We start from the raw sequence: 26,463 nt of genomic DNA, 5'->3' as shown, positions 1-26,463 counted from the left end.
GAGTGGGGTTGGAATGGCAGCTGCGGGGGACCAGGGGAGGTGAGTATGAGTATGCCATATATCATTTTTTTCTACCAACCCATTTAATCAGCTAGTGCTGAGAGGGGAGAATTCATCACACATAATCATATCTATAAAACGCAAAATTGAAATATCAGAAATGATTTTCCTTTAGTACTATATTACTGCCTGGATAATTGGCATCATGGTTGGAGGACGTGCAAATGATATATATTGCTTGAGGAATTGGTGATTTGCCATCCAAAAGTTTTCCATCCATCAATCATCCCATGTCTATGTCTATATATATATATATATATATATATATATATATATATATATATATATATACATACTATAATACCAATCAGCCATAGCATTAAAACCACTTACACAAAGAGTGAATAATATAGACAATGATTGGATGTATTAGACACCAAGCAGATATTGAATTTGATGTGTTTTACGCTGGACAAATTACACTGTAAGGATATGAATATCTTGTACATAGGGTCAAATTATGTCTAGATGACTGGGTCAAAACATCAAAAAAATGGCAGGCCTTATGGGGTGTCCCTGTGTGAAGTGGTTAGTTCCTATTAAATGTGGTCCAACCTCCCCCCCCCCCCCCCGTGTCTACTGTGTATAAAAACATACAGTACACAGGGGGACACAGAACCCTGCTCTTCAGAATAACGCTACAAAAGAGCAGGGGATTGGGAACTGCGGCACAAAAGTTAGGGGCAGCAAAGGGGCCATGTCACCCTTTTCTGCTGCAACTAGCTGGAAGTGAGTATGCACATTAAAAAAATATTTTTTTTTCTTGAATAAAGTTATAATACAAAGTAATATAACTTTATCAGAGCAATGTATTATCAAACAAAAAAAAATCTGCTTAGTCTCTAGAGTGCCCCTTTAAAGGTCTCTACTAGAGCCTATAGAAGAGTAGGAACAGCAAAACAAAGTAGCTACTATTATGTTGCTCATATATGTCCTTTAGAAGAAAAGGCTCATTGTTGGTCTTCTCCTTCACCTTCCATGATCCTTGGACCAGCTCCCATAGGGTAGTTCTGCAGGTGGATGGAGGTAGTGAGGGCCCCTTAGCAGCCGCATGTTCTGCCTCTAAGTATAGTAATGCCCTTGATTTCATCATAACCGAAAAAACTGAATAGAAATTGAATATACAGGAAGCAGTTCATATATCCACCACTAGGGGGAGATTAAAAGTACAATGCGCTGGGTTATATTTCAATCACTACAGATCAAGACAGATCAGCGCTGTGATTTTTTTAAATTACAGATGCAAATGAAGGACAACATGGGACAAGTTCTTGTTATCTAATGACAGGTTCAATTTCACAATTGGAATGAAATATAGATCTAATAAGCAGAGACATCCTTAATGTACAGGAGCCAGGTGCTCTTTGAAAACTTTGAACCTGATATGGTGCGCCAGGCATTTAAACCTCCGTCCATTAATAAGTAATCCCTCCAGCTAGTTGTGAATGTGTATTATTTCCAACAAGATTAAAACAAGTGTACATTACTATTCCCCAGAAACTTCTCCTTGATTATTAATGTGCTCCTATTGTTCCTCATTGTTTGCGTTCAAAGTGAGATGTAACCCGTATAAAATATTCATGGCCATTGGTTAAAGAGATTATTAAGAATATTAATACATTTATACGTGCGAACAGCGGCTCCGCTGGCTTATACCGGGCTGGGGGAAGCTAGCCGCATGTCATATTAAGTAAAACGGTAATTGTATATCTGGGAATTGGGGTATAGATGGGGTTGGGAAACTGTCAGCAAATAGGTAAATTGCTTTTCAGGTGAAGGAGATACATGTAACTGAATGCAGACTGTACATTGTTACCCTACATCTTCTGAATGAGGATTAATGATGACGATGATTGATTCATGATTGAATGACGATGGTGATGTGGCTGATGGTGATTGTGGTGGTGATGATGATGAAGATATTGATGATGGTATTGATGATGGTGGTGATGATATTGATGAGGGTGGCGATGATGATGGTGGCGATGATGATGGTGGCGATGATGATGGTGGCGATGATGATGGTGGTGATGATGGTGATGATGATTTTGATGGTGGCGATAATAATATTGAAGATGATGATGATGGTGATGATGATGGTGTTGGTGATGATGATATTGATGATGGTGGTGATGATGATGGTGGCGATGATGATGGTGGTGATGATGGTGGTGATGATGGTGATGATGATTTTGATGGTGGAGATAATAATATTGATGATGGTGATGATGATGGTATTGATGATGATGGTGATGATGATATTGATGATGGTGACGATGATGATAATATTACTGATGGCGGTGATGATGGTATTATTGATGGTGGTGATGATGGTATTGATGATATTGATGATATTGATGATGGTGGCGATGACGATAATATTGATGATGGTAATGATGATGATGGTGATGATATTGATGGAGATGGTGGAGGTGATAATGGTTGTGGTGATGATGATGATGGTAGTGGTGGTGGTGGTGGTGGTGATGATATTGATATTGGTGGTGATGATGATGATATTGAGGGTGGAGGTGATAATGGTTGTGGTGATGATGATGATGATGATGATATTGATGATGGTGGCGATGATGATAATATTGATGATGGTGGCGATGATAATATTGATGGTGGCGATGATAATATTGATGATGATGTTGATGATGGTGATGATATCGATGGTTATGGTGGAGGTGATAATGGTTGTGGTGATGATGGTAGTGGTGGTGGTGATGATGATGATATTGATGGTGATGGTGATAATGGTTGTGGTGATGATGATGATGATGGTAGTGGTGATGATGATGATATTGATTATATTGATGATGGTGGTGATGATGATGGTGGTGATGATGATATTAATGGTGATGTTGATGATGATGGTGATGATGATGATATTGATGGTGATGATGGTCATGGTGGAGATGATAATGGTTGTGATGATGATGATGATGATGATGGCAATGGTGGTGGTGATGATTATGTTAATTATTATTTTATGTATTTAATTCTATTAAGATATTTGCACCATTATTTGTTACCAGCTGACTACAAAGATAGTGGAGCACAGTGAATTTAACAACAGCATGATGGACCTCCACTGATCAGATACTTACCCCTTCCTCTAAACCGCTTTCTAAAGCCTTATTTATGAACATCTTTCAGGATATTTTTTTCCCTAAGACTTCTGTAGCCTCAGTGATGTGTATACGCTTTTCCAAACTCATATAATAATCCAGAATATTTGATAATCAAATGCCAGTATGCTAGTTATATACTGTAACTAGTAATATAACTTAGTTAAATATAAATATATATATATATATATATATATATATATATATATATATATATATATATTTATTTATGAATGAATTGATTGTAATTTTGTTTCAATCATCCTAATTTGTATACCACATATATATACCTGTTGTAGATCACATGTATCACCACTGCTTGAAAAAGCTCTCGTTGCGGTTTGGGGAAATAAACACATTGTGTTGAATTCTATCCCATGAGTGCTGCAGTATTCTTCTGAGATATATATATATATATATATATATATATATATATATATATATATATATATATATATACACACAGTACAGACCAAAAGTTTGGACACACTTTCTCATTCAAAGAGTTTTCTGTATTTTCATGACTATGAAAATTGTAGATTCACACTGAAGTCCAGCTCACATCAAACCATCTTGTAGCACCCCATCACTCTCCTTCTTGGTCAAGTAGCCCTTACACAGCCTGGAGGTATGTTTAGGGTCATTATCCTGTTGAAAAGTAAATGATGGTCCAACTAAATGCAAACCGGATGGAAAAGCATGCAGCTGAAAGATTCAGTGGTAGCCATGCTGGTTCAGTATTCCTTCAATTTTGAATAAATCCCCAACAGTGTCACCAGCAAAGCACCCCCACACCATCACACCTCCTCCTCAATGTTTCATGGTGGGAACCAGGCAGGCCCGGACTGGTAATCTGGCAAACCGGGCAAATGCCCGCTGGGCTGGCCAGATTACCAGTCTGTGGGCTGCCCGGGCTGCATAAAAAAAAAAAATCACCGCCGCGGCCCGTTTCTCTTTCCGGTCCGCTTCTGCCCGCTCCGGTCACTGCAGCCCGCTCTGTCCGCCACCTGTCACCGGATCACAGCCTCTGCCCGCTCCGGTCACTGCAGCCCGCTCGGCCCGCCCCTGACGTGCTCCGCTAATCCAATCAACGTGGAGCAGCGTGTGGCCGGCCGTGGAACGCGCGTTACGTGCACCGCAGCGGCCCCACGCTGCTCCACGTTGATTGGATTAGCGCACGTCAGGGGTGGGCCGAGCGGGCTGCAGTGACCGGAGCGGGCAGAGGCGGGCTCCGGTGACAGGAGGCCACAGGAGCAAGCTGCGGTGATAGGAGGTAACAGGAGCGGGCTGCAGTGACCGGGGGCCATCTATAAAGGAGGGGGGAGAAGAGAGAGGAGGACATCTATAAAGGAGGGGGGAGAAGAGAGAGGGGGACCATCTATAAAGGAGGGGCGAGAAGAGAGAGGGGGGACATTTATAAAGGAGGGGGGAGAAGAGAGAGGGGGCACATCTATAAAGGAGGGGGGAGAAGAGAGAGGGGGGACATCTATAAAGGAGGGGGGAGAAGAGAGAGGGGGCCATCTATAAAGGAGGGGGGAGAAGAGAGAGGGGGGCATCTATAAAGGAGGGGGGAGAAGAGAGAGGGGGACCATCTATAAAGGAGGGGCGAAAAGAGAGAGGGGGGACATTTATAAAGGAGGGGGGAGAAGAGAGAGGGGGCACATCTATAAAGGAGGGGGGAGAAGAGAGAGGGGGGACATCTATAAAGGAGGGACGAGAAGAGAGAGGGAGCACATCTATAAAGGAGGGGGAGAAGAGAGAGGGGGGCATCTATAAAGGAGGGTGGAGAAGAGAGAGGGGGGACATCTATAAAGGAGGGGGGAGAAGAGAGAGGGGGGCATTTATAAAGGAGGGGGGAGAAGAGAGAGGGGGGACATCTATAAAGGAGGGGGGAGAAGAGAGAGGGGGGACATCTATAAAGGAGGGGGGAGAAGAGAGAGGGGGGACATTTATAAAGGAGGGGGGAGAAGAGAGAGGGGGGACATCTATAAAGGAGGGGGGAGAAGAGAGAGGGGGGACATTTATAAAGGAGGGGGGAGAAGAGAGAGGGGGCACATCTATAAAGGAGGGGGGAGAAGAGAGAGGGGGGACATCTATAAAGGAGGGGGGACATCTATAAAGGAGGGGGGAGAAGAGAGAGGGGGGACATCTATAAAGGAGGGGGGAGAAGAGAGAGGGGGGACATCTATAAAGGAGGGGGGAGAAGAGAGAGGGGGACATCTATAAAGGAGGGGGGAGAAGAGAGAGGGGGACATCTATAAAGGAGGGGGGAGAAGAGAGAGGGGGCCATCTATAAAGGAGGGGGGGGGGGGGAGAAGAGAGAGGGGGCCATCTATAAAGGAGGGGGGAGAAGTGAGGGGGGCCATCTATAAGGGAGGGGGAGAAGAGAGAGGGGGCCATCTATAAGGGAGGGGGAGAAGAGACTGTATGAGGTGATAGTGATATATGTACAGTGGAAGTTATTTAGTAGCAGCGGTGGTGTTAGTCAGTATGTGATGGTATTAGTCAATGTGCGGTGGTATTAGCCAGTGTTCGGTGGTATTAGCCAGTGTGCGGTGGTATTAGTCAGTGTGCGGTGGTATTAGTCAGTGTGTGGTGGTATTAGTCAGTGTGTGGTGGTATTAGTCAGTATGTGTTGGTGGTGTTAAACTGAGCACAGTGACCGAGGGCAGAAGCAGTCTGTCTCTGTACACTGTGTAGTGGTGACAACCTGTAACTGCAGCTCAGCTACACAGTACAGAGACAGAAGCTTCTGACCCCATTTACTGTGTTATTATCTGTAATTCCAGTCATGGCCGTGATGATACAACATGTAGCCGTGCTGCACTCACAACATCGTCTCATAACTTATCACCGCACGGCGAGTGGGCCTGTGTGCTCGGAAATGCCAGGGCTGATTTTTAGTCCCAGTCCGGCCCTGGAACCAGGCATGGGAGTCTAGCCAGTCACCCTCTCTGCGTCGCACAAAGACACGGTGGTTGGAACCAAAGATCTCAAATTTTGACTCATCAGACTTCTGCACAACACAACTGATGGTCCCAACCCCATTTATAAGGCAAGAAATCCCACTTATTACACCTGACAGGGCATACCTGTGAAGTGACAACCATCTCCGGTGACTACCTCTTGCAGCTCATCAAGAGAATGCCAAGAGTGCAAAGCAGGAATCAAAGCAAAAGGTGGCTTCTTTGAAGAACCTAGAATGCAAGACATATTTTCAGTAGTTTCACACTTTTTTGTTAAGTGTCTAATTCCACGTGTGTTAAAGGGGTGCTCCAGCGTGGGGGCACTTTTTTTGGGGAGGAGGTGGCTGAAATAAAAGACGTCCACTTACCTCCCTGGTTCCAGCGGCGGGTCCCGCATCACGGCGCTCCGGTCCCCGGTTCCCGGCCGCTTCCGGGTGTCTGACGCCACCCGAGACGCTACGTCTCAGGGCCGCTTAGCCACTCAGTGAAGGAGGCAGGATCCGAGCGGACTTCAAACGGATCCCGCCTCCTTCACTGAGTGGCTGAGCGGCCCTGAGACGTTACGTCTCGGGCCCGTGTCAGACACCCGAAAGCGTCCGGGAACCGGGCACCGGAGCGCCGTGATGTGGGACCCGCCGCTGGAACCGGGGAGGTAAGTGGACGTCTTTTATTTCAGCCACCTCCTCCCCGGTCCCCCCAAAAAGTGCCCCCCCCCCGCCGAAGCACCCCTTTAATTCATCGTTTTGATGCTGTCAGTGTGAATCTACAATTTTCATAGTCATGAAAATACAGAAAACTCTTTGTATGAGAGGGTGTGTCCAAACTTTTGGTCTGTACCGTATATATATATATATATATATATATATATATATATATATATATACACAGTATATATATAAATCTATCTATCACACACACACACACAGTATATATGTATATGTGGATGAACATTTAAAATTATTGTCAGTTTTCAAACCATTCATAAAGGACTCAGTATAGAATGTTTGCCATGCCTGTATCCACCGATCTGTATGCACTTCAGGAGCATACAGAGATCCAAATACTCATACACTTGTCTTACACTACATTACTAGAAATTGAACAAAAACCGCTACATAAAACATCACTTTTCCTTTCTATTTAACCAATCCTCTGTTTTCTGTGATGTATTCTGTTTCTCCGCAGCATCAATCTCTTTGATCTTATCTATGTCTCTGATATAAATGCTCCCGTGTGTTCTTAAGAATATTGAAGAGGATGGTACATCTTTTGCTTTGAACTCCTGCCTATGGACTACAGTTAAAAATGATATTGCTGCCGAAGTGACTTACCGCTCTGTGGTGTGGAGGAGCAGAGCTTTTACCTATTGGCTTGAAGTTAGAGAGGTCATCCAGGCTTAGAAAAGCACAGCTACTTTCTTCCAGAAACAGCACCCTCTCCTGTCCCTCAGTTTGGGTGTGCGGTTTTGCAGCTCAGTGAATGGAGCTAAATTGTAATATCACACACAGCCTGAGGACAAGGGTGGCGCTGTTTCTGCAAGAAAGCAGCTGTGTTTTTCTTAACCCTGGATGACCCCTTTAAAAATGGACTTACCTTTAAGAGTATTGTTCATTTATTTATCCAGGAATATACACTGTTTGTATCCGCTATGTCTTTCTTTGGCTTCAACATCAAAAACTAAGTAGCGGCCACATCAATTTTAGTTTCTCGTTTTTTCAGCGAAAAAGAATGTGATGAACTTTTGGCAGATAATGACCATTCCACATCTTCTTCTTGAAGACCTTCTTATAAGTGGAAGGGGCACATCTTGTTGTGAAGTTACAAATAAGTAGAAAGCTAAAAAAGGATATTGAAGAAGCAGGAGTGAGATCATAATTGTGTTCAGGGTTGAACCCAGCAGGTCCTCCAGCATATCAGGGCTCAAAAACGTCCTCTGCCTCATATTAGGAGATAGAGACCAGTTCTATAAATAATGCACGATTGTCTCATAGTGGGGCGGGGGTGGGGTGGGGTGGGGGTAGCATCAGGTTTGAAGATTTTACATCAGAGACTCTTAAGAGTAGAGGTGTAGCCTGGAGCACTTGGGCCCCAGTGCAAAATCTATACTCTGTAATACGAAAGGTCTGTGCAGGATCTATACAAACAATAAAATAAACTATTAATGTGAATCATGGCTCAGAGTGTTCCTCATAATTCCACACTTATTGATGATGTCAAGGTCTATTAGATAGATAGATAGATAGACAGACAGACAGACAGACAGACAGATAGATAGATAGGAGATAGATAGATAGGAGATAGATAGATAGGAGATAGGAGATAGATAGATAGATAGATAGATAGATAGATAGATAGATAGATAGATAGATAGATAGATAGATACTGTAGATATTAGATAGATAGATAGATAGATAGATAGATAGATAGATAGATATTAGTTAGTTAGATATATAGATAGATAGATAGATAGATAGGTAGGTAGATAGGTAGGTAGATTGATAGATAGATAGATAGATAGATAGATAGACAGACAGACAGTGGTCCTGTAATAATGTTTATCTTGATTATACTTGTAATTCTTCAAAGTGATATAGTCACCCCCCTCCCCCCCAATATCTGCAGTTCTCAGGTCCATTTAGTAGTTTACATGCTGCACAGTTCATATTTAGCTGTATAAATCCTGTCTTTGTTGTCTTTCCGGCCAAAAATGCTTTTTAGCATTGACGGACAGTGTCATCTGGGCGGGTGTTCACTGCCATTATGCCCTGTCTCCCCCCTACATTGGCACTGTAGTCCCACCCCCTCTGTGATGTCAAGGCCTGCAGTGGAGGCCAGGATTAATCTTCTGTGTTGCAGATGCAGTTGGACAGTGCCGTATTCTTATTTACTCTTACCGCACCAGCGACAGAAGAGGAATCCCGGCCTCCAGTGCAGTAGGAGCAGCCCATTCAGACGATGTCACGGAGGGGATTTTAGCCGGGCTGCAGATAGTTTAGACTGAGTAGTGATGGACAGTTGCCTTCTCCTTTTATCTCCATTGTGTCAGTCTGTCTGGTCTGGATGTCAAAGGGCTGGTCCAATCATGCCTTGGATCATAACTGACTCATTTCAGAAGAAGTCCACTTGTGCTCTTAGACATTGCTTGTGATAGTGTTTTGTAGCTAGAGCTGACGTTTTGTATTGGATTGGACTCCTTGGAATTCTGACCTCTAACCTGTGTTTTTTTCTGATGTTTTCAAACTCTTCTGCTATCTCTGGTTTGACCTGTATGTGCCTGATTATACCTAATTGTTTATTGTCTTTCTGGTTTCCTTTTGTGTTCCACTTACCCAGCGAAGGGACCGTCACTCAGTTGTCGCCGACCACCTAGGCTCAGGCAGCCAAGTTGGTAGGGACCATTTTAGGGAGCCTAGCGCTAGGGCTCACACTGTCTGTCCCTATATTCCATCCAGGTCCCGGGGTTCCCTTACACCTACACTAACTTGTAGTAGTTAGAATTACGCCTGAAGAAGGTTAGAGGTACAAGAAGCATTCATTAATCTTTATGCTCAAAATACTACAAAAACAGTATCTATAAAAGTTCCCAAAATATTTGGACTTCATGGAAAACTCTTTTTCTTGGCTTTCGGTCCGACTATTGTTAACTGAAAGCAATTTAGTCTGAGACGTACGGTATGTACACCGAAGTTATAAATGTATTCTGTTCGGTCATGTGATACTCTCTAGATTGCAAAAAGTGTCGATAGAGCAATTGTGAAAATCAATATGCAAGTATTCATGCAATGATTCTCTCAATAAACTTGTACACTTAAAGATTCCCTGAAATGAAGATCTATACAGCATTTACATTTTGCAGATAGCTTTTTATTAGTTTGTGTCAGGCAATGACAACCAAAAAAATAGGATCTAGTCCTCGGTGATGTATTTGCTCATTGTATCGGTTCGGGATGCCTCTGGAGAATTTGAGCAGGTGACAAGTTCATCTTTTGTGCTATTTTCGGGCATTACTTTGTGAGACAGTAACTGTGCTGTTTCTATTAGAGTGTCAGTCGTTTTGAGACTTTTTTGCTGTGTAATTCCTTTGGGTGTATAACAAAATGGATTTTAAGGCCTAGTTTGCCCTTTGTTTTTAATCTACTGTACCATCGGACCTGACAGCAGAGAAATGGCGGTATCTTGTAGGATTCTATCAGCGCTATAAAGTTTCTACCAAACTAAACTACAGCAATGGTGAGAAAGTAATGTTGTCAAATCTAATTCCCCAACAGATGTAGCCATAGATATCTTGAGTGCATTAAAGAGGTTGTCTGGGGAGCAGAGATGGCTGAATCCTTCTGCTCCCCGTAACTCACTTCCAGCTTTTGTAGGGGTGGCCATGTATCCCAATTATCACGCGCGGGTGAAAAGACAGAGCACCAGGGGGAAGAACACTTCGACTTTCTTTGGGGGACAACCCCATCAACTTGACTCAGCAATGTGCAATGTATTGTATCTATTGGGACTGTGTAACATATTAGGATAACTTGTCTCCACTTCCAAATCACTAAGGAAATTGATGAAATCCTGGGAAATTTTGAAATGACTACGCCGTTCCATCATTTCCCTAGGGAATTGATCAAATCACTGACCCCTTTTAGAGAAATGATGAAATTAAGTCTATTATTTCCACTGCAACATAGAATTTGCTTACCGTATTGCCTCTCTGCTTTCGGCCTGTGCGCTCTGCTCCACGTCCACCCCCACCGCCTCTCTGCTCCCCGTTTGTCTCGCTTTTTGCTCCACCAGCCTGTCCGCACTGCTCCCCGTCCCTTACGCCTGCCGGGAAGTGTGCCGCAAATATTGTTTTATTTTCAGACTGACACATTGCTCTCTGCTGACATATCTGGCCGAGACAGAGATGTCAGCAGCGAGCACTGTGTCAGACTGAAAATAAAACATTTCCTGCAGGACATACAGCAGCTAATAAGTATGGGAAGACTTGAGATTTTTTAACAGAAGTAAAATACAAATCTATATAACTTTCTGAAATCAGTTGATTTGAAAGAAAAAGATTTTTGCTGGATGACCCCTTTAACATAAATGCCTGCTTCCAGTATGTTGGATGTAAAAACACAATTTATAATGTTGTGACCACTTAGATCTCATGATGATATGCACTAGATATATTTGTTTTAGTGAAAACATAAAAATCTAAATGAATATGGGGAATATAATGGATTTACCTTGTCACTCTGTGTCTTGGGCCCTGAACAGTTTCCCGGTAAGAAGCGGGCCTAGGGACAGATGAGTTTTCTCATCAGTATCTCCAGAAATCCAATCAATACTTTCAGAAAGATGTAACAAGATGTCAGATCCTGTTTAAACCATGTATCCCTTCATGGTATCTTTGTGTGTGTGTCTGCAGCGAGGCACATGTCAGACTTTCATCAGCTTCTAACAGTGATACATCTAGTGAGCACTTTACCTCTGATCCCAAAGTGCCAATATGTGTTTGACTGGCAACAGCCGAGTCTTTCTACAAGACGGATGTGAAATGCTACCCTGTGCTTCATCTGAGGCTGGGTTACAGAACGGGTTACACAGGCTGTGGAGAAATTGTTCCTTAGGTGTTTTCACAATATTATTATACGTACCTGGAGACCACTACGTCTGAGGTTAGCAGAGTATGTTCCTTATAGCCAGAGCCGAGATAAATGTTCACAATTTTTAGGAAGATTTGGTAAATGGGCACTGCCATAAAAAAAGTGCCAGGTGAGTGCTGCACTTTGCTCCCCGCTAATTCTCCTGATCAATGAGACACCCACCATGTCCCTGTGACATAGAAAAACAAAAAGTTGACCAGCATATCCAGTAGAACCATTTTATTATAACCATGCAGATGTATACTGCCATGGCGGAAACACAGACTCAAACATAAAAAGGTGCAACAGCACCGTGCAAATGCAAAGATATATGCACCTATAGAAAGAGCATATTATTTGATCAAATAGTGTGTACCATCCCACCATGGTAGGATTACATCAAACTGTATGGACTTTAAACTATATACCTGCCTCTCCTGGCCTATAACTTCTGGACATATAGGATCCAGCTTTTCCCTGTTTATAACGACTGCCTTAACTTTGCACGATCCCTCCATCCCTCCTCCCCACCCTCTTCATCACTAGGAATGCCCCTAAAACATTTTCTCCTGTCTGAACATTGCACAGGTGCCTTAACAATCCAGCCCATGTGCCGTGCTGACACAGGTGATGAATAGTAGAAAATCTGCTTGGAGCATTCCTAATGATGAAGAGGGTGGGGAGGAGGGACGGAGGGGTGGTGCAAAGTTAGGGCACAGATATTCTAGGCCACGGCCGTTTGGCACGGGCTGCCAGTTTAAAAGTTGTTTTTTTAAGACAATAACTGCATCACCTGCCAAACGAACCCGAGGACAGATCTTGGATTAGCAGCAATCCGAAGGTACAAGTGGTTTGGGGGGGGGGGGTGTCAGATTGTGGGTACAGAGTCGCTTTAAATTGAATCTGTATTCCCCCAACACCACCCGGGGCTGTTCTGTAGCTTTTCTCAATCCATGCCGGACTTTCCTTATCTCCTGGTACTGGTAATCTGGTAAAGAACTTGTTTCATTCAAGCTGTGCTGCTGTATCAAAGGGGCCGGGCTTAGTACATCTGTGCGGCACCTCTCTCCCCACTTTTTACTTATTTGCCGACACACCCCTGGGTTGCATATTCATTTTGGCAGGCCTACGGCATAGATGTTCTAGACCTGGAACCTTTGGCACTGTGCCGCCAAAATGAAAGAAGTTTTTTACTTTAATACTGGCACCAGGAGACAAGGGAAGCCCGGGACTAGGCGTGGATTGAGAAAAACTAATGAACAGTAACAGGGGTTTGGGGGAGGTGTTTGGCAATACAGATTGGCTTTACATCGCCCATGGGTGATGGGTGGAATGCAACATCCAAGATGGAGACAGACATCCCCCCCCCCAAAATAACACAAAAATACAAAAAAAATTGGCCAACACATTCAATAGAACTATTATATGGCAGGTGCACGCTGCCATGACTGAAATGAAATAAAAAGTAATACCTTTCTAATTGCAATACTACTATATAGAAAATCTAGATCTGCTCAACTTTCTATCTGACCTTATAAATGATACATTCCCGCTCGTGCTAAATTAGTAACACAGACAAAGTTTTCATTCTTAGTATTTTTTGGCTTTAAAGGGATTGTTTCATTAATAAAAGCCTGCCCACAGACCAGCTGAGTGCCGCAGGCCTGGCTTCAGTGCCCCCCGGCCGTCAACTATTATTCCCAATGAATAGGAAATATCATTTTGAAAATGTAGTTGAAAAACAAAATCTAAAATCCCGTCTTCCGTCACTTGAACAGTACCACCAGAAGGCCTTGAGGATTTGTTAGCCTTCTTCTTCTCCTCGATGACTTCTATCAGTTTAAACTTTCTATTAGGATTCTTTTATATGAGATGATTGTGTTCTGCAAAGAAGAGAAGATGGAGACTGAACAAGAGTCCCAAGGCTGGAGGTAGCACAGTTGGTGATGAAGAGTGCCTTCTTAGTCAAGAAATAGCTTTTATGGCTCCTCTTTTGAACAATTTTCTTTTTCCTCACGCAGATGTGAACTGATTGTGTAAGAAACAGAATGGAATCAATACTTAAATGTAGATCTAGGCAGGGTTACATGTAGAGATGAGCAAGACAGGGGATTTAAAGTGTCCTGCATCTTAGTTAGCTTACTTCCCCTATATATTCCATTTAAAGGATTTATCCATGATTGTAAATTGGATTTTCTGTTTGTCTAGAAACCATTCTTGTCCATTGGATCCAGCATGCTCAATCCTTCTTTCCTCCAATGGTAGAGTAGGAAGGGATACAGTGACGGACTGGCCCACCAGAGGACCGGAGAATCCTCCGGTGGGCCGCCAGATCAGAACCTGCAGTAACACTGACTGACATGTTATTTCTCACTGATTCTTTATTGGTGGGCCGCCAGGATAATTTCCTCTGGTGGGCCTCAGATACCCCAGTCCGACACTGGAGGGATACCCCATAAACATTAAATGGTTGCCCAGTCCTACCAAAATCAGTAGATTTGGTTGATGTTCATGTAAAAAAACAACTTAGGTTTCATTCTACCAGTGCAAAGATTTTCTTTGCAGAGAAGCCTCTACATTTTTACGTCATGTGATCATACCTTTAGGCCTCATTCACATGTTCAGTAAATTTTCTGGGTCACAAAACCTCCTGCTATTTTTTTCTCCACGATCCGTGGAAAATCATCCGTATTTGCATCCGTAATTGCATCCATTTCTAATAAATGTGAATAATACTAGTTTGCATTGATTTGATCTGTGTCTTTTATGGACGTCACGGATGTGACATCCGCGATGTCCGTAAAAAATAAGGATCCTATGGACTTCTATTGAGAATCTGTACCATAATCACAATCCGCACCAGGACATGTCCTTTTTTTTTTTTTACGGAATGATTATGGATTAAAATTAACACGGACTGTGTGACTAGTCCAGTATAAAAGAATGTGCTCTAAGTTGAATTGTGATTACGGATTCGCAATTACGGACAACTTTACTGGACGTGTGAATAAGGCCGTAGGCTGGGTTTACACATAGTGGGCCAGATACTAAAACAATATGGCTCTATTTTCAGCGCAGAAGTGTTGCCGCAACTTGGCGCAAGCATATTCACCAACCCATTTACCAGCAAAATGCGACATCCACAATAGTTGTACTAAAAAACATACAAAGGCGGCATGTCCACGGAAGGCTAAAAAACCCACACTTCATATTAAAGGGGTACTCTGGGGAAAAAGTTGCCTTTTTATCAACTGGTGTCAGAAACTTATTCAAGTTTGTAAATTACTTCTATTTAAAGATCTCAAGTCTTATCAGTACTTATCAGTAACTAAGTAAATATAGTATTAGTCAGCTGCTGTATGTCCTGCAGGAAGTGGTGTATTCTTTCCAGTCTGACACAGTGCTCTCTGCTGCCACCCCTGTCCATGTCAGGAACAACTGTCCAGAGCAGGAGATTTTTTTCTATGAGGATTTGCTACTGCTCTGGACAGTTCCTGTTATAGACAGAGGTGGCAGCAGAGAGCACTGCGTCAGACTGGAACAAATACACCACTTCCTGCAGAACATACAGCAGCTGAAAGTACTGAAAGGCTTCATTTTTTTCTTTTTTAAATAGAAGTCATTTACAAATCTATAAAACTTTCTGAAACCAGTTGATTTGAAAACATTTTTTTGAGTACCCCTTTAGGACGAGGATTGTTCTTATAATGTCACATAACTTTACTGTCACTTTTCATAATGATATGTCAAAATTTATTCAAATGACACTAACGCTATAAATGAACTAACGACAGAGGGGACGGCTAATTTAGTCATGTTTTTTTGCCTCTACCAGGAGACATTTTACGTTCCCTTTCACTGTGATCGGAGAGGAAACACTATATCATTTAATCTAATATACAGAATATATAGAGTAAAGTATATGTTTTCCTGTGTGGGCTCGAATTGTTAAATGCAGCGAAAATGTCACTTACTGTGATTGGTGGAGTAAAACCTATATTTTACAGTAAGCAGGAAAATAAATAAGTTTTGGGGGGAAAGCTATTGTTATCTGTTATCACTTTCATTTACTTTGGAAGGTTCGGCTTGTAAAGAGCGTCCGGTAACATGCAATTCTTTCTACCTGTAATGGGATTTGCAGTCTGCAGATTATTCGGTGCCTTGCTGACTCTGCGTTCCATTCCCCAACATTATGCTCGCGCAGTTAGCAGCGGGTCATCAACTTTCATTTTAAATGCTATCTAAACTACATTTTAGCGAGGTTAATAGATTCATTTCTGGAATTGCGTTCTGACATAGTGAAGGTGGCTGCAGGTCAGCAATTCCACTTTTACTGTTTCATCAGTAGACGCTGGGAAGAAGCGATCAGGTTCTTTTCCCAAAAGACTTATAGAGTCTACGAATCATAATGATAGAGATGAGGTTATACCGGCTAAGACATCCATTGTATTGGAGATCTATGTATTGTCTTATATTGCAAATTGAAGAAGTCCACCCTAAATCTGAAAATGACCCCAATCTTCAAACCAGTGAATGAAGAAAAATTACAACTAAAACTGGGGTTTCTCCTCTGTAGGTTCCTTATACTGCAATGCTCACTTATGGGATGTTTCTTTCTATGCTGAGTAAGGGCCCTATCATACTGAGCAGTTATTGAATAGGCTGATATTGTCCTTTATAAGGCTATGTTCACACAAAGCTTTAAAAAAGGGTTGCCCAGCGAAAAACTTTTTCTTTCAAATCAACTGGTTTCAGAAAGTTATAAAGATTTGTAATGTATTTCTATTTAAAAAATCTCTAGTCTTTCAGTAATTATCAGCTGCTGGATGTCCTGCAAGAAATAGTGTTTACTTTTTAGTCTAACACAGTGCTCTCTGCTGACATCTCTGCCCAAGACAGGAACTGTCCAGAGCAGCAGCAAATCCACAAAGAAAACCTCTCCTGCTCTGGACAGTTCCTGTCATGGACAAAGGTGGCAACAGAGAGTCAGACTGAAAAGAAAACACCATTTCCTGCAGGACATACAGCAGCTGATAAGTATGGGAATAGTTGGGGTTGAACTTGCAAGTTCGGCATTGCTCAACAGTTACTGCTTAATAAGTACCGCACGCTGACCAATTGTACCACTGAAGCCCATTCTAATGAATGTCTCAGCTGCAATACCGGTTCCAAACTGCTGAAGCTGTTAGCTGGCTATTAGGACAAAGAGACACACTGCACCTTTCATATGTCCATCGGTGCTTCCAAAATGCAGAAAATGCTTTTATTCTCTGGCCCTGCTTGATTGAAAGGCAGCCCAGTTTCCATGCATGGCACCGGCCCGCCCCGGAGCACCAGGGGGCAGGTCCACCGACCCCAGTGTGACAATCTCCCCTGCATTCTAATGAAGCTGTGTCACTAAGTGGAGGGGGTCTTATCACACTGGGGGCCAGCGGACCTGCTCTCAGTACTCTGTGGCAGGCCCCTGCCCCGTAAGAGACCGTCACCGCGCACGTTCAAAAACGTTCAAAAACAGGACTGCACCAACAGCTACACCTACCTGTGCTCCCCCGATGTTCTCCTACAGGTTTTTAGTGTCTCCAATTGGATCCAGCCCACTTAGCCAATGACGTTCCATTGCAGTCAGTGATTGGCTAAGCAGGCTAGAGGTGGCTGCGAGGGACACCAGAGACTAGAGAAGAAGGGCACCAGGGAGTGTGGACAGGTGAGTATGATGAGTAAACCTGTTGAACTGCACTAAAACAGCTAATGCTGCTTTTACAAGGAACGATTATCGTTCGAACTTGCGCGATAACGATCGAATTCGAACGATAATCGTACGTGTAAACGCAGGGAATGATCAAACGATGAGCGAGAAATCGTTCATTTTGATTTTTGATGTTCTTAAATCGTCGTTTATCGTTCGCAAAAAAATCGCAGATTGTTCGTGTAAACAGTTGTTCACAGATTTTACTTATGTGCGAGATAGGCTTAAGCGATCGCAAAATGATTTTTCTGTTTGATATATCGTTATAAAAATAAATAAATGTTACTTCGAAATCGTTAATCGCTCTGTGTAAACGCAGCATTAAAGTCTGGAATCATTTAGCTGTTTTAGTGCGGTTCACTTAAAGTGACTGTACCATCAGGCCAGGGCTGAAGCACTGGAGGCGGGCCGACCCACCCTTAGTGGGAGGAAACCCCCGCCCCTCTATGATATAGCTCCATTGATTCTAATGGAGTCACGCCATAGAGGGGCGGGGGTTTCCTCCCACTGGGGGTAGGTTGGCCCGCCTTCAGTGCTTCAGCCCTGGCCTGATGGTACATTCAGTTTGGACGAATCCAAGCTTTGTTTTAAAGTTTGGTAAACGTTTTAAAAAGTTCACTCATCTCTATTTAAATATCAAACATGGGGTATTCACCCAATTAAATTTATACAGCATATACCAGATGAGTTTTGGACCTTTTTGAAACTTGTAGTTCGGCACATAGAATTTCCCACAATGTATAATCTAAAGATGGCAGCTTTCCTACTACAGCAACACAATCATTAGGGAAGAGCAACAAGGGATAGGGATCCTGATGATCAGCTTGGCATTGTATGGCTGTTTAATGTGTTTCTTTACTTTCTATTATTACCACTTAGTTCTCTCCTAATTCTAATTATACTAATGAGTTAGAAAATTGTCAAATTGTACAAAAATCACATGACTTTGAGACTGGAGGTTCTAGAAGGTGTAACTATGAGGCTTTTAAATGTCACATTTAGTAATAAATTACTTTATTATTCATCTATATCAAAAAAATGAAAGTCTGTCTGTCTGCCTGTCCTCTATAGACTTCTGAACGCCTAAACCATTTGACCCCAAATTTAACACACAGATACATTGGGTGCCTGGGAAGGTTAGAGCCAAGGTCCTGTCCGTGCCAGATGTACAGGAGGGGAGGGGGATGGGGAAGAGCGCCCCATAGAAATGAATAGGAGAATCTTCACACTACACATACAGGTGATATAATTAGTGCTGCAGCTCCCCAGCAGTAATGTCAGTTGGAAGCCTTAGCAACCAATAGGATTACTACTTTCATTTTCACAGGGAGCTGGAATCTGTTTGGTTGCTAGGGGCAGCTGCCTCAAAACTGATACCTGTAACCACACCCTTAACTATTCACTAGAGGTATACAGGACTCACCAAACTATATACTACAGGTATTCAGCACCTTCACCAAATGTACACTACAGGTATACAGGACCCCTGAACTATATACTACAGGTATACAGCACCTCCACCAACTATACAGTACAGTACCTACTCCAACTATATACTACAGGCATACAGGATCCCCAACTATACACTACAGGCATACAGGTTCCCCACCAACTATACACTATAGGTATACAGGACCCTAAAGCACTACACTACAGGTATACAGGACCTCTACCAACTATACACTACAGGTATATAGCACCTCCACCAACTATACACTACAGGTGTACAGAACCCACAAACTATACAGTACAGGTATACAGGAACCTAAAATTCTACACTACAGGTATACAGGACCTCCACCAACTATATACTACAGTATACAGGACCCCACAACTATACACTACAGGTACACAGGACTTCCACCAACTCTATACTACAGGTATACAGGACCCGCAAACTATACAGAACAGGTATACAGGACCCCCAAACTATACAGTACAGGTATACAGGACCCCCAAACAATACACTACAGGTATACAGCACTATCACAACTATATACTACAGGTATACAGCACCATCACCAACTATACACTACAGGTATACAGGACCCCCAAACTATACAATACAGGTATACAGTACCCCACCAACTATACACTACAGGTATACAGGACCCCCAAACTATAAAAACAGGTATACAGGACCCTCAAAATATACACTACAGGTATACAGCACCTTCACCAGCTATATACTAGAGGTATACAGGATACCCAAACTATACAGTCAAGGTATACAGGACCTTCACCAACTATACCCCTGAACTATATAGTACAGGTATATAACAACCCAACTATACACTACAGGTATACAGGACCTCCCTCAACTATACAGTACAGGTATAGAGAACCCCCCTTAACTATACACTACAGGTATAAAGCCCCCCCACCCCCATGCCAACTATACACTACAGGTATACGGGACCCCTTAAAACTATACACTTTAGGTATACAGAACCCCTCCAACTATACACTACAGGTATTCAAAAATTCCACTGATGAACTCAGATGAAACAATATCTTTTAGACAACTGCAATTTGCTGTTAAACATCATCCAGGACCCTCAAACTATAAACTAAAGGTATACAGGACCTCCACCAACTATACACTACAGTTATACAATAAACAAGGACCAAGTCCGATCACTGCAGGTGGCGGCATAAATCTGGATTCTACATGTTTTCTGCATGGACAATTGTAGATTGCTGCTCCAGAGTTGTATCAGGTAAAAATCCCTATGTCTATGCACCTGGCTGTATATAGGACTACCAATGTTGTATGTAACTGGTCTCTGTATATAACACTGCCAATGATGTATATAACTGGTCTCTGTATATAACACTGCCAAGTTGTATATAACCAGGCTCTGTATCCAACACTGCGAATGTTGTATATAATCAGGCTGTATATACAGTAACACTACCAATGTTGTATATAACCAGCCTCTGTATAACACTGACAACGTTGTATATAACCAGGCTCTACATACAGTCTGATCACGACATCTCAGTTTGGCTATTAGGTATTTAGGATGTTAAACATTTTTAGTTCATTTCTAATGTGCATAAGTTAAAAGTTACATAAACAGGGCAGAACTGTCAGGGTATATAGTGTTTATAGGGCTCCTGGCGATTTTCCCTTAAGCAAAAAGAAAACAGGGGCATACAGTAGATTGGCCTCCTGGGTATCCTTGGAACAAATCTAATTAACACTGACACTGTTAGCACCGGAGAACTGGCAAGATAGGCAGATGAGACAAGAACAGTGAGCCCTAAGCTGAACCCGCCTACTGACCCTACCTACTTGCTACAAGACAGCCCTAGGCGACTGTGAGCAACCACGGTGCCAGTCCCTACACTGAAATAGGTGAATAACACTTAACAGGACAGACAGACAAACACAATGCAATAAGTCAACAGTCCGGGTCAGCAACAGCGGGCAGCGAAGTACAAAGCAACAGGCAAGAGAAAAGTCCAGATACAGGTACAAGGTTAAGGGCAGGCAGCAAACAAGGATAGTCCAAGCAGAGAAAGCCAAGGGTCAAACACAGAAAGAGATACCATACAAGCTGAGCAGGAGTTTAGAACTGCAATAACCAGCAAGAAGTGCATGAGCTGAATTTATGCAGGATCAGGGACTCAGTCCAGCAGCAGATTGGACCAGCCCCTGATCCTCTACACAGCTCACCTGCACAGCAGCAGGGTTAACCATGAAGCTGCCAGGCAGCAGCGAGCAAGACGGGTGGGGCTGAACAAACCTAATATACACCTGTGTTCAGACAGGACTTAGGAAACTGCAAAGAAACCTCAACTCAGCGCCTTCTCGGCCGCACAGCCCGAACCGAGGAGTGGCAAGGCACAGTCCTGACAGACACTTTATATCCGGGCAGCGCTGGGTACATTTTTTAGTTATTTACATGTGATGTGATGTCACTAGAGCTCTATACAGCGGGATCATAATCTACCTCTTCCTACTGGTTATAACTCTAGCTATACAGCTCAGCATACAATTTGCTTTCCCTACTGCCTGGTGACTCATTTTAAAACTTAGAAAAATTACTACGCCTAAATCCTTCTCTTCTGAAGTCCTTGCCTACACAGAACTGGCGATATGATACTCCTTCTCCCCAAATGCATTATTTTACATTTAGAAACAATGCGCTGCAGTTTCTCTTGTCTTGAGCACTTGTAAGCTATACATTTTTCAATGGAGCATGCCACATAAGCACTAGGCTCCTAAAATATTTTGGAATGTTCTAAGAAATTGGAATCTGGTATTCAAACTCACATTTGTAGCCACTTTCCCTCAATGCAGATTTCATCAGTGTTTTGTGTCAATACCAGAAGAAGAACATTAAAGTAGACAAAAGTGATGTTCTGTTGCGACCCCATTATATGAGCCTCAGTGAGGATCATGCATCTGGATGATCAGTTTTTTCTATTCTTACCTCCTCAGTTCCCTCCTCATTCTAATTATACTAATTAGATACATAGCTGTCATATTGTATGAAGTCACATGACTTTGAGACTGGAATTTCTAGACGGTTAAGATATAACCTAAAGGACCCCATTACAGGTGATTTACATCAGTTTATAAAAACCAGCCTGGTTTTGTTACATTAACCCTTTATAATGGTGACAAGAGTTTTCAACTGCTGTCATTGAGCCCCTTAGAGCCCCGTCCATAGTGCACTGCTATTTTTCATCTGTCTATGTTAGGTGATGAGACCAGAGCTTTGCCTGTTTGCAAGTAGCACATATATAGTCAGGCTTGGACGGACCCACAGGGGAGCAGGGGAATTGCTTAGTGTGCCCTACCTCTTAGTGGGCCCCTGAGCAGGAGGTGGGCCTCCCTGTTTAGCAGCTCAGGATATCATATAATCCCCCACCACTGCTGCACACGCCTGTCATCTGGTTACTCACTGCCACTATGTAGTAACATGGGATTTAATTTTTATTGTACAGAGGCAGGGAGTGACCAGAGTTACAAGCAGCATCATGTATTGTGCAGAATCAGCTGTACCTCTCCCCTGGGACCCTCCCCTATGTCCTCATCCTGGAGAGGATGATGGCAGAGGGATGCTCAGTGGCCCTCCAGTGCCCTGTGTCCCTCAGTGTCCCTATGCCATCATCCTGTCAAGCGGCCACAGCCCGCACAGCTCTGGGAGTCAGGTCGTGGCATCACCAATTTATCCAGGATGTGACATCACCATTTTTATCCAGGAAGTGACATCACCATGTTATCCAGGAAGTGACATCACCATGTTATCCAGGAAGTTATGCAATAGTAAGTGCAGGGAAAAAAAGCACTTTATAAGCATTTCCCGCAATAAGTGTACATTGGTGATTTTTATGATTTTTCAGGGGCAATATAATACTTTTAATAAAAATTTTCTTTTAGTGGAACACAATGCTGTTTTTAGAGAGTGACTGACAAGTTACTAGCTGTGAGCTAGTTTAGTGTCCCAGCGCAGGTGTGCCACTAGGTGTCTCTTGCACATGGGCAAAGTTACTCCCTAAGGTTTCCACAGTGGAATATAGTCAGAGTTAGGGATGGTCCGAAACTGCCGAACGCTCGGCATCAGATTCCCGCTGTCTGCCCGCTCTGTGGAGTGGGTGGATACAGCGGGATGACCGCCTGGAAAACTGGGATACAGCATATGGCTATGGCTGTATCCCAGTTTTCCAGGCGGTCCTCCCGCTGTATCCACCTTCTCCACGGAGCGGGCAAACAGCGTGAATCCTTACTGAGAGTTCGGGTTCGTACCATCCCTAGTCAGAGTGTGTTCTGTGTTTCCCCCACTAGGGGTCACTTCTGTGTATTCTGTATGCATTGCGTTATGCACAGCTGAAGGAAGCATTGGGTTAACTGTGTTTGTCACATGTTTGTTGTTCTCCAATTACAGGTGCGGGCTATTTCTCCTCACTCTTCTACTTATTTTCTTTCCTCTCTCTACAAATTGCCACAACGGCGGTAATTAATAGAAAAAATATGGAGGAAGATTTATCAAACATGGTGTAAAGTGAAACTGGCTCAGTTGCCCCTAGCAACCAATCAGATTTCACCTTTCTTTTTTCACAGACTCATTGGAAAAGAAAAGGTGGAATCTGATTGGTTGCTAGGGGCAACTGAGCCAGTTTCACTTTACACCATGTTTGATAAATCTCCCCCATGGTGTGTTAACATAGCCTAGATCTGTTAGTAGAATACTGGTTGCTGTTTATCGTGGCCTGTATTCTGTCTATAGAGCAGCAGGTAAAGCTGATTCTCATGTCTTCCCTTTTACATTGCAGATCTTCCAGACTTTATTATAACAGTGGTGGACATACCTGGTAAGGAGCGACCAGAAAGAAAAGTCAATGTATGTAGCAGTCCTTACAGTGCTGGAAAAGACAACAGAGGAGGCCGTGAGGAACATAGAAAAAAATTGCTAAAAACACAGAAGTTATTGCTGTCCACAGAAAGATAAGTGAAGAAATAGGTATCAAGAAAGATAAGATTCTGGAGATTGGCTCCTTGTTCAAAAAAAGAAAAGTACCGGACCAGCAGTGATATAATAAGAAAAAGAGATGAACCTGTCAACCTGTGGCTTGAAAGCAGAAGGGAAAAAATAGGAAAAAAATAGAAAAAAGACGATAAAATTAGCAGGAGGTTTTCGTGTCTGTGCTGCAGATAAGACCAGGATGCACGATGGCCGTGGACCCAGCCTTGTTTCATATACATGTAGTTACCATCTAATAAATCTCATACATGTAAATCCTGATAAATTATTTTTCAGTCACACTTTTTGGATTAGATCACTGTGATTCCTGCATATATTACTGTTGTACTAGTCTCTTGAGTGATCGGCACGTGTCCTGTGATACCATATGAAATAGAGTGCCAATGATCTTATTTGTCTGCTACAAGTTATGCCCGTCATGTATCCCAGGCATGGGGAACCTTTGGCCCTCCAGCTGTTGCAAAACTACAATTCCCATCATGCTCTGCTCCGTGCCGCTCCTCCAATAATTTTAGTTCGGGCGATTCCGCACATGGCGATACCAAATATGTTAATTTATTTATTAATTTTTATTCATAAAACTGGAAAAGGGGGGTAATTCAAACTTTTATTAGAAGAGTTTTTTTTTATTATTAATAAACCCCCCCCCCACACACACTTTTTTTTAACTTATACATTCCCTGGGGGGCTTATAATATAACTTAACTGATCTCTCAGGGATCAGTGTAGCAATCATTATACAGCACTGATCAATGTGATCGGTGCTCTATTGGTCTGCTCTGCTGCAGACCAGATCAACAGAATACCGAGCTGGGATTAGCATAATTCTGACACTGAGTCCCGGCTGTAAGGAGAAGGGATCCCCATCCGCGATCGCATCACTTGGGGGGATCCAGCCACTAGACCCCAGGGAAAGGCCTATAGAGCACCATGCCCGCTAATTTCCGTGGTCCCAGGCTGCAGATAGCAGTTGGCATCAAATCGGTTCAGAGGAGGGTTGTGGCGCGGCCCCCCTCTGAACACCCCTAGTGGCGCGATGACATGAATATACATAAATATACGTCATCCGTCGTTAAGAGGTTAAAAACCCTAGCAATTTCTCACATTATCTCACAGTAAACATGTAGGTATGGTCACCAGGGTGTCATTTTCCTCCTCTCTTTCCTTGCTTTTAGATGATAGCTATGGGTACCATGGGAACCCCATTCAAGATTTCGCTATGGGGCCCTGTATTAAGCCTCTGGCAAAACCACAGTTTCCCATTGCCTCATTTCTATACATCATCCTTATTATTTGTTACTAAAAAAGCCTGAAACTATTTATTTGAAACAACAAAGAGCAGACTATCTCAGGAATATCGTAGACTCTTCTGAAGGTATGTAGCATCCTAATGAATAGGTTGTCACCACCGCGCCGGAATCATTCCCTTTGGATCGGCGGCTTTTCATTCAACCACATAAAGCAGGAAAGAATTTACAAATCGCTCTATATATATAGATGGCACAACTGTGGAACAAATGGCTTTGCGCAGATTTGCAGACACCCATAATAATTACTGTTCCCCATTCCCTCCATTTACAGTGTCCCAGGAGCCCCTGCTCCATCTACATTGACAATCCTTATCCCCAAGTGGTGTCAGCATTTCTGAGTGTGAAGTATTGCGGCTAAGGATCTAATGGAATTGAGAATGCTATGCAGATACCGGGGGTAATAATATTCTCAGACCGCTCGCTGAGCAGGGGACAGACAGAGTTATTGCTGCTTGCTCCACATTGCTCTTCTGGGTCCTGTGCTCTGAAGGTCAGATTCATAATACTGTCGTAATTTCTTTAGTCTGGAGGATGTGAAAGGATGATGTTTCGGAGGATGCTGCCCATACATCATTGTTTATTCAAGCTGGAGTGCTTAAGCCTTTAAAAAGGCTTAAAGGAATGTCACTTCTGGGTATAAATATACTTCACAGGCTGCGAAATGCTGATCTACATAATATAACGCAAAGGGCTGATTTGTTTATATGGAGCAAAATTTATGCCGGGTGTAGTTCTCCATAGGTTTTCTCCAACCTGTGGCTCACCTGTGGTTGCAACTATAAGTTATATCATGCCCCGACCGGGGGAGTCAAGGCATGATGGGACAATGATAGGTCAATGAACACTAATCTCACGGAAGGTGACAACGTTCCCTGTGCTTGTGGTAGGGATACCCCACATACATTAAAAAGTCACGGTTGCTTAAAATTTTTTTTTTTGCAGAAATCAATAATACAGGTGATTTTAAGAGACTTTGTAATTGGGTTTATTAGCCTAAAAATGCATTTTTATCATGAAAAAGCAGTTTGAAATGTCGAGGGAGATGAGGCAACAAAACAGAACAACAAAGAGTTAATTTACAGCTACATCACCAGACTACCTCCTCTGACAGTCAGCACTGACCTCTCTG

At 42.9% G+C, this 26,463-nt stretch overlaps 1 long non-coding RNA gene across 1 annotated transcript in view; it reads left to right on the top strand.

Moving 5' to 3' along the window:
• The window catches only part of LOC138783469 (uncharacterized), a 71,912-nt gene extending 47,824 nt beyond the window's left edge, over window positions 1–24,088 (top strand). Inside the window, exon 3 of the long non-coding RNA XR_011361697.1 lies at window positions 23,816–24,088. This is a non-coding gene — a long non-coding RNA (uncharacterized lncRNA). The remainder of the gene's footprint in view (window positions 1–23,815) is intronic.
• Window positions 24,089–26,463: the final 2,375 nt, after the last annotated feature.

The sequence above is a fragment of the Dendropsophus ebraccatus genome, chromosome 1 (assembly GCF_027789765.1).
Source record: "Dendropsophus ebraccatus isolate aDenEbr1 chromosome 1, aDenEbr1.pat, whole genome shotgun sequence".
In the NCBI taxonomy this organism is placed as follows: Eukaryota; Metazoa; Chordata; class Amphibia; order Anura; family Hylidae; genus Dendropsophus; species Dendropsophus ebraccatus.
Note: the sequence above shows the minus strand (reverse complement) of the source record. Positions and strands in the feature narration are given on the sequence as shown.